Consider the following 9,574-nt stretch of genomic DNA (forward strand, 5'->3'; position numbering starts at 1 on the left):
CGAGAGAAAGAGACAAGTCGAGTGAAATCTCACGAGCCCTTTATCGGATTTGAACCGATGACTTACGCCTTACCATGGCGGTACTCTACCACTGAGTTAAAAGGGCTTACCGATGATGACATTGATGAGGTGTATGAAACACAGTATGTCGGAAACAGAACTATTCTGTTTCCCGTTTCTCAAATCATTATCCTGTCACTATTCTCTCAATCTTACCAGGGGGGGGGGATTAAAAACTGCTGATACTAAAACTAGGTGGGGTAAGGTCTCTGGAACTAGCGGAAATGGTTGAGTCCTCCTTTCCACCCCCTACTTACCCGATTGAATGGATCCCGATAGAGAATCGGGAGATTCACCTGGGAAGGAGAAAAAGGAGAATGAGGGGGGAAAATTTGGGATTATCCGGTTTATGTTGTGGATGAATACCCGCCGGTACGTGGTCAAATAGTTGGAATAAAAATACGGGAACAGGGTGGACTATTGCTTTATCCCCCTATCACCTATTGCTTTATCACCCTATCACCAAGTTAATTTTCGTTTGCGGAGACGGGATTCGAACCCGTGACCTCAAGGTTATGAGCCTTGCGAGCTACCAAGCTGCTCTACCCCGCGTGGTTGATTCCCTCGCTGTAATTATTATACAGTCTTCAAATAATTACATTGAACACGAGGGAATCTTGTGAATTTATGGAGATCGATTCTCCAACAATTCGTGTGGGAAAACCAATATTTATCTACCAACTCGATTTTATTACTCCAGGCAGCAAACAAGCGTGTGCCATTTCGCGTGGTACGTGTCTGGATGAACCAAAGTCTCGATAATTGGATCTGGGGCGTCCGGTTAGGGAGCATCGGTTACGAAGACGGGTGGGTGCACTGTTACGTGGTGGAGATTGGAACGCCTCAGAAACCTCTAATTTTTCTTGTATTGATAAACCCCCCCTCATTCTCTGTTTCAGGGATTGACGTATGAGATAATATTTCCTCACCAGTTTTTGTTTCTTCTTCTCTTTCTCAATGAGACTCCTCTTTGCCGTAATTTCCTAGTCGGCGATATTGGAATGTTATTATAGAATGGATGGAATTTGGGATAGAGTCCAATTGAAGTGCTATGATTTGCCACCCATCCGTGCTATCTATCCATCAGAGACAGATTTTAATCGTGGATAAGTTGGGCTTACCACTGGCTCGAATGCCAAAGGTAAGCCCAATGCGATACATGCTTTTAGCTTTTATTGAGGCGAAACACAGAGCTACCCAAATTTACCCGATGTGGATGCTATTGAGAAAGCTGCATAGGTAAATATATAACCTACGGAGAAGTGGGCTAGTCCCACTAATCGTGCTTGAACGATAGAAAGAGCGACTGGTTTGTCTTTCCAGCGAATCAGATTGGCCAAAGGTGTGCGTTCATGAGCCCGAGCCAGAGTTTCAATAAGTTCTTGCCAATAACCGCGCCAGGAGATGGGAAACGTGAATCCAGTAGCCCGAACGAGATGTCCAAACGAAAACATCCATGCCCAGACGGATAAACTGTTCATACCGAAAGGATTGTAACCGTTAATGAGTTGTGAAGAATTCAGCCGTAGATAATCCCTCAACCATCCCATCAAGTAAGTAGAGGATTCATTGAATTGAGCTACATTTCCCTGCCACAGGGTAATATGCTTCCGGTGCCAGTAAAAGGTGACCCATCCAATTGTATTCGACATCCGGAAAACTGCCAGATAAAATGCATCCCAGGCCGAGATGTCACAGGTACCACCTCTACCTGGACCGTCGCAAGGAAAACTATAACCAAATTCTTTCTTATCCGGCATCAGCTTGGAGCCGCGCGCATCTAATGCACCCTTCACTAGAATCGGTGTAGTTGTATGTGGACCTGGAGCAATAGCATGATGAACTAAGAAATCCCCGGGTCCAATGGTTAGGAATAATGAGTTGCTATTATTATTAATGGCGTCTAACCAACCGGGTAGCCACAAGCTCTGACCAGCATTGAATGCTGGACTGTCTGTCGAGGAGAGAAGTACGTCGAAACCATACAAAGATTTACCGTGAGCGGATTGTATCCGTTGAGCAAATACAGGTTCAATAAGAATTTGCTTCTCTGGGGTTCCAAAGGCTAACGTGACGTCGTTATGGACATAGAGACCCAAAGTATGGAACCCTAGGAATAAACTAGCCCGACTCAAATGGGCTATTATTGCTTCTTTATGCTCCAACATCCTTGCCAACACGTTATCCTTATTTTGTTCCGGATCATAATCCCGTATAAAGAATATGGCTCCGTGGGCGAACGCCCCTGTCATAATAAAACCAGCGATGTACTGGTGATGGGTGTATAGCGCGGCCTGGGTCGTATAATCCTGTGCTATAAAAGCATAAGCGGGTAAGGAATACATATGTTGTGCCACTAGGGAAGTAATGACTCCTAAAGCAGCTAAAGCGAGTCCTAATTGGAAATGTAGGGAGTTATTGATTGTGTCGTAGAGTCCCCTATGTCCACGTCCCAACCTGCCTCCTGGAGGAATATGAGCTTCCAGAATCTCTTTTATACTATGTCCGATGCCGTAGTTAGTCCTGTACATGTGGCCGGCAATGATAAACACAACCGCAATTGCCAGATGATGATGAGCGATATCAGTTAACCACAAACTCTGAGTTTGTGGATGAAATCCCCCCGGAAAGGTTGAAATGGCAGTTCCTGCTCCCTGAGCACTATTGAACGAGTGATTAGCGGAGTCGGGACTTTGTGCATAAACACTCCATTGACCCGAAAAGAATGGTCCCAAACCTTGGGGGTGTGGTAGTGCAGTTAGTAAATTACCCCATCTCACATGTTCGCCTCTAGATTCAGGAATAGCGACGTGAATCAGGTGGCCTGTCCAAGCTAGAGAGCTTATTCCGAAGAGTCCTGATAAGTGATGATTGAGACGAGATTCAGCATTTTTGAACCAAGAAATACCCGGTTTCCATTTGGGTTGTAGATGCAACCAACCCGCTACCAGGAACAAGGCGGAAACAGCTAGTAAGGAGATAGCTCCGGTATATAGATCTTGATTGTCGCGTAAACCGATAGTGTACCGCCACTGATAAACACCAGGATAAGCAATATTAACCGGACCCGGAGCTCCCCCTCGGGTATAAGCCTCGACGGCTGGTTGACCAAAATGAGGATCCCGAATGGCATGAGCGATTGGTCTTACCTGTAATGGGTTTTGCACCCATGCCTCGAAGTTACCCTGCCAAGCTACATGGAATAGATTCCCAGAAGTCCAGAGAAGAATTATAGCTAATTGACCAGAATGGGAAGCAAATATTTTCTGGTAGAGACGTTCCTCGGTAATATTGTCATGACTCTCGAAGTCATGCGCAGTGGCTATACCGAACCAGATACGACGAGTAGTTGGGTCTTGGGATAGACCCTGGCTGAACTTTGGAAATCTTGATGCCGTAATGCTTTTCGAATCCTCCTAGCCATTATCCTACTGCAATGATTCTCGCTAGGAAGAATGCCCATGTTGTGGCGATTCCACCCAGAAGGTAATGAGCCACCCCTACGGCACGTCCCTGTACAATACTCAGAGCCCTGGGCTGGATAGCAGGAGCAACTTTCAATTTATTATGGGCCCGAACAGTAGATTCGATGAGTTCTTGCCGATATCCACGGCCACTGAACAGGAACGTCAGACTAAAAGCCCAAACAAAATGAGCACCCGAGAATAAAAGACCATATGCGGATAATGAAGAACCATACGATTGAATGACTTGGGAAGCCTGTGCCCATAGGAAATCACGGAGCCATCCATTAATGGTTGTTGAACTCTGCGCGAAGTTTCCTCCAGTGATATGGCTCACTACTCCCTGGTCACTTATACTACCCCGTACGTCAGATTGCATCTTCCAACTGAAATGAAATATAACTACTGAGATGGAATTATACATCCAGAACAAACCTGAGAAGACATGATCCCAAGCAGATACCTGGCAGGTACCTCCTCTACCGGGGCCATCACGAGGGAAACGAAAACCAAGATTCGCTTTGTCGGGTATTAGGCGGGAGCTCCTCGCAAACGGGACACCTTTTGGTGATATTAATACAGTAACATGAATCGTAAAGGCATGGATGTGATGCACCAAAAAATCGGCAGTACCTAATGGGATTGGTGACAAAGCAACTTTACCACCTACTGCTACTAAGTCTCCACCCCCCCAGGTCAAACTGGTACCTGCTGTTGCATTAGGTGCCGTTAAGTCAGGAGCAGAAGCATGAATGTTTTGGACCCACTGAGCAAATATGGGTTGTAATTAAATAGCAGTATCTGAAAACGTATCTTGGGGACGTCCCAACGCACTCGTAGTATCGTTATGAATATACAATCCGAAACTATGGAAACCTAGAAAAATGCATACCCGGTTAAGATGTGAAATTATTGCATCACGATGCCGAATGACACGATCCAATAGGTTGTTGTATTGAGTAGTCGGATCATAATCTCTCACCATAAAAATAGCTGCGTGTGCCGCCGCGCCTACCACTAGGAAACCACCAATCCACATGTGATGCGTAAACAGGGATGGCTGCGTAGCATAATCAGTAGCTAGGTATGGATAGGGAGGCATAGCATACATATGATGGGCCACTACAATTGTTAGGGAACCCAACATAGCAAGATTAATAGCTAATTGAGCATGCCATGAAGTAGTTAGGATCTCGTAAAGACCCTTGTGACCCTCACCCGTGAAGGGACCTTTATGAGCTTCCAGAATCTCTTTCGTACTATGCCCGATACCCCAATTGGTTCGATACATGTGACCAGCTATCAGGAAAAGAACTGCAATAGCTAGATGGTGATGCGCAGTATCGGTCAACCACAATCCCCCTGTGGCTGGATTCAATCCCCCACGGAAGGTTAAGAAATCTGAGTATTGTAACCAGTCGAGGGTAAAGAATGGAGTTAATCCCTTTGCGAAACTGGGATACATCTGAGCCAAAAGGTCACGATTCAAAATGGATTCATGAGGAAGAGGTATCTCCTTAGGATCGATTCCCGCGTCTAATGTTGGTTAATGGGTAGCGAGACGTGTACCTGGTGTCCCGCCCACGCCAAGGAACCCAATCCCAAGAGGCCTGCTAGGTGGTGGTTCAACATGGATTCCACGTCCTGGAACCAAGCCAATTTTGGAGCAGCCTTGTGATAGTGGAACCAACCAGCGAAGAACATCAATCCTGCAAAGATTAAGGCACCGATAGCGGTGCAATAGAGTTGTAACTCACTAGTTATTCCAGAAGACCGCCATATTTGAAAAAATCCGGACGTTATCTGTATTCCCTGGAATCCCCCACCTACATCTCCATTAAGTATCTCTTGACCAACTATTGGCCAAACTACCTGGGCGCTAGGCTTAACATGAGTGGGATCACTTAGCCACGCCTCGTAATTAGAGAAGCGAGCCCCGTGAAAATACATACCACTCAGCCAGATAAGAATAATAGCTAATTGACCAAAATGGGCGCTGAATGTTTTACGGGATATATCTTCTGAATCATTTTGTTGACTATCAGAATCATGAGCATCAGCATGTAGATTCCAAATCCAAGTGGTACTACTGGGACCCTTAGCTAAAGTTCTCGAGAAATGTCCAGGTTGAGCCCATTTTTCGAAAGAAGTTCTCACGGGATCCTTTTCCACCATAATCTTGACTTCTGGTTCCGGTGAACGAATAGTCATCGAGATTCTCCTCTCTTCGGACAGGGGATAGCAACGACCTACCAGCGGGGGATACGAAACTTCTAAGAGATGGAATTCGTATGTAAGGTATTCTTCTCCCTGAGTTTGGAACTGGAACAGCTGTAATAGAAGAGTTATCCGAGGCAGGCATTTAATCTTATTATTACACAACTTATTAGTGCTTTATGGACCTTGTATAGAGAGATTCTTATACGTTTCAGTAGGGGGGGGGTTACATATTACCAGATGGCAATCGGTAGGAGGAGAAGTCTTCTCCTTCCTGGTATCCCAGGGGGGGGGGGGGGGGTAGAAAATGTAAAGGAATTTCTTTCAATTGTCTGGTCCCCATATCACTGCTACCCCGGCGTCACCCCCCTCTCTCATCACCTGGAACGTTTCGTAATCCTCAACCAATTTTGTGCTTCGATATAATTGCTTGGAGGAAGTGCTATTGCTTGTTTCCGACACTCAGCGGCTTGATCAAACCAAGATTCCGAAGCCTCCGGGTCTCCCTGTTGAATGGCCTGCTCCCCCCGGTCGGGATGGATAGATCCCTTCGAGATATCCTCCCTCAGAACCGGACTTGAGAGTTTCCTACCTCATGCGGCTCGAATGACTACTCAGTAGCTTATTCTCTATCTGATCCAAGAGAAGAGAGAGATTTACTTGGCCCCCTCCCCCGTTAGTCTAGAGAAGAATCAAGAGTAGTTACTGGGAATGGTTTCCAATCCTATCGATGCGAGATAGAATCTTTTCCATACTCCTAATTCGTGGAGGAGGGTAATAATCTCCCCCGGAACTAATTCCCCTACTTCTAAAAATAGATCCGCTGAAATGTTTCCTTTGGGATTTGATACTACACCATAGCTCGATATTCCTTTCCAAATCGATTCTATTACAGGAATCGATTGTAGAACCCCCCGAGTGAGCAAATCTCATCGTATCGACCCAGATTTTCGATGACGAATCTTTGCGGTGCTTTCTCCCTCAATTCACCCGATTATCCATGGGATTCACAGGCTTCCGTTCTTCCCCCGGACCTGAGTTACTACGGGGACACCAAATTCCACAGCTCAGGAGAACTCCTTATGGGAGTATGCTTGTGGAAAGCCTCCTACATCGAGTGGTTTCGAATCAAGGGATCCTATAGTATGGGTAATCGCACGTAATGACGGATCACAGCCATATTATTAAGAGCCTGTGGTGGAAAAGGATTCCGTTCCAATGCTTGAAAATAGTATTCCAAAGCCTTTGCATGTTCTCCATTGCTAGTATGAATCAAACCTATATTATGGGGTATGTAACTCCGATCATGAGGATCAATCTCCAAACGCATAGCTTTGTAGTAATTTTATGAAGCTTCTGCATATTCTCCTTCGGATTGGGCCGACATTCGTCAGGGTCGCTCACTCAGCGTGAATGAGCTCCGCTTCAAAACCGTACTTGAGATTCTCACCTCATACGGCTCCTCCTGCATGATGCATGGAGAGAGACTAGTATTTGGAATAGTCTAGCAATTCCTACTCTAAACCTATGGATGAACGGGGGCTAGTGTCTGTGAAACTACTGGACTAGCCATCCCTTCTGCCAAAAATCTCTTGTTAACATGGTTGTGCCACTCCGACACGTCGACACCAAGAGACTAATGACAATTTCTCTGTTCCCAACGCTTCGAGTTTCATGGGGATCAGCTACTTCGACAATCTCCGATGATTCTAGGGGTATCCAAAATACGAACGGGATGGATGTTCGTTGTCCCAATCATTATTGGTATTCGTCATAGAAACACGACGCGCGGCTGAACCCAACCGTAACGAAGCTTTTGCGTTGTCGATTCCTCCACGTAGTGCCTCTCCCCTATGCCTACCCACGGAGTCCTACAAATAGGTCGGTCCGTAGGTTTCACCTTTTGCTTACTACTACGATTCGCCGGAGATCGAAACTGGAGCATTTGAGGCTGCATCAATCGAGGATACACGACAGAAGGACTTGTTTCCCGTTCGAAACATACCTTCACCAAACGCGGGTCTATCGGAATTTGAATCCCCCAATTAATTAGGAATTAAGGTTAATCGATTTTCCCTCCCCAAATCGCACCATCTCTATAATAAGTAAAAGCTCTCTTCTCCCTATCAGTAGTCGGTATGATTTGTAACAAGATATCCGCCAGAATCGTGGGAGTTCTATCAATAGAATTGTCATTTCTCTGGGATCTAGGCGTAATTGGAATTCCTCTTCGTTCCACTTATTATTGAGTTAATCAGGATGCCGGAAGAACAGATCTCTTTTGCAATACAAGGGGAAGAGGTGCATCCGTCTGGTATCTATGTCCCTCCCCCTCAATCGACTGGGAGGGTGGAGTAACTAATTCCGCACCGAATGAGAGTCGTGTGTGAATGGGGGTATATAGTCTCGCAGCATCCATGAATAATTACTAATGGAGTGATTGCTTTTGATGGGATCTGCATCACCTAATTGAAAATCTCTCATTATGAAATCGACTCGGAACAACTAAAAATCTATCCCAGGGATGGGGTCACCTCCCCTACCTCAATTCCGGGAATTAATCTCATTTCTTAATAACTGATGAGGCTTGCACTCACTTCCAGGAATCACTTTTTCCCGTCTATCATCGAGGATTGAGTTGCTATCCGGTTTCTTAGATTGGTAAGATGTGTAAATAGTACAAAGTTGCAGGAAAGGTGACTGAGTGGTTTAAGGTGTAGCATTGGAAATGCTATGTAGACTCTTGTTTACCGGGGGTTCGAATCCCCCCCTTTCCCCTTTGCATTCCGTCATTGACTCTGTTCCGGCACCCCAAAGAATTGCTAATCCTTTGAATGCTTCCAGTTAGTACTCCCGATTTCAAATAATAATTCCAAGAATCCCCCCCCCCGGGGGGGGGGGTATCCGAATTTCAGAATGAGGAATCCCAGACTATTAGATAATTACTTGGGGTTAGGCTTTGCGGGAGTAATACTCAACGACGAGCAATTCATTTATATCCAACCCAGTGGACTCCCGATTTGCGATTCCATTCACTAATCCTGTGGGTCTACTGTCTCCCGACGAGGAAAAAGTTGAATGATCAGGTATTTTGTCTCCCCGAGAAAATTCCATCTCTCTATTTGGTCCATTGCGAGAACCCGGTCGATTTCTCACAATAATAGTATCTTTTGGTTTGCGACGGTAACTCGGTATATCGACTATACGATCGTTCACTAGAATGTGTCTATGATTAACTAATTGCCTAGCTGCAGGAATAGTAGGAGCCATACCTGGACGAGAAACAATATTATCTGGACGCATTTCGAGTAGCTGTAATGGTACTTGACCTGTTGAACCCTTGGCTCTTCTAGCAATACGAACGTATCTAGGCAATTGTCGTTCCGTTGATCCATAATTGAAACGTAATCTCTGTTTGGCTTCCAGACGCACGCAAAATTGAGATACCTTTCTCGAAGCAGATTAATCAATAGCAATTCGTGCTTCTCTCGGATTTGATGTTTTATTTGTAAGCCCGGGTAGATCCTTGAGACGACGTATTATTTTCAGACGGGGTCCTCGATAACGAGACATAAAAACTCCTTCTTTGTAAGCATGGTAAGACCCGGAATGGACCTCTCCGTAATCGAAGTACTGGTACTATTTATAAGTGTCACCCAATTTTGTTGAACATTTGGTATTTGTAATAATCATAACATATGAATGTAGACGAACAAATACTCGAATTCCCATCGACTCTATTGGAAATGGAGGCTTCGACGCGGGGGACAAAGCCGAAGGGAGACACGGTATTGGTGCATCGACTGATACTGGGCAATATTCTGCCGGAATCG

At 45.4% G+C, this 9,574-nt stretch overlaps 2 non-coding genes across 2 annotated transcripts; one reads left to right on the forward strand and one right to left on the reverse strand.

Annotated features, from left to right (window-relative positions):
• Positions 1 to 538: 538 nt before the first annotated feature.
• Positions 539 to 612, reverse strand: TRNAM-CAU (transfer RNA methionine (anticodon CAU)). Its single transcript has one exon. It is a non-coding gene; the product is annotated as a tRNA-Met (tRNA).
• Positions 613 to 8,431: 7,819 nt separating this feature from the next.
• Positions 8,432 to 8,518, forward strand: TRNAS-GGA (transfer RNA serine (anticodon GGA)). Its single transcript has one exon. It is a non-coding gene; the product is annotated as a tRNA-Ser (tRNA).
• The last annotated feature ends 1,056 nt before the right edge of the window (positions 8,519 to 9,574 follow it).

Source organism: Dipteris shenzhenensis, unplaced genomic scaffold (assembly GCF_047967505.1).
Source record: "Dipteris shenzhenensis isolate YYH24624 ecotype China unplaced genomic scaffold, Dip_SZ_1.0 scaf0266, whole genome shotgun sequence".
Classification (NCBI taxonomy): domain Eukaryota; kingdom Viridiplantae; phylum Streptophyta; class Polypodiopsida; order Gleicheniales; family Dipteridaceae; genus Dipteris; species Dipteris shenzhenensis.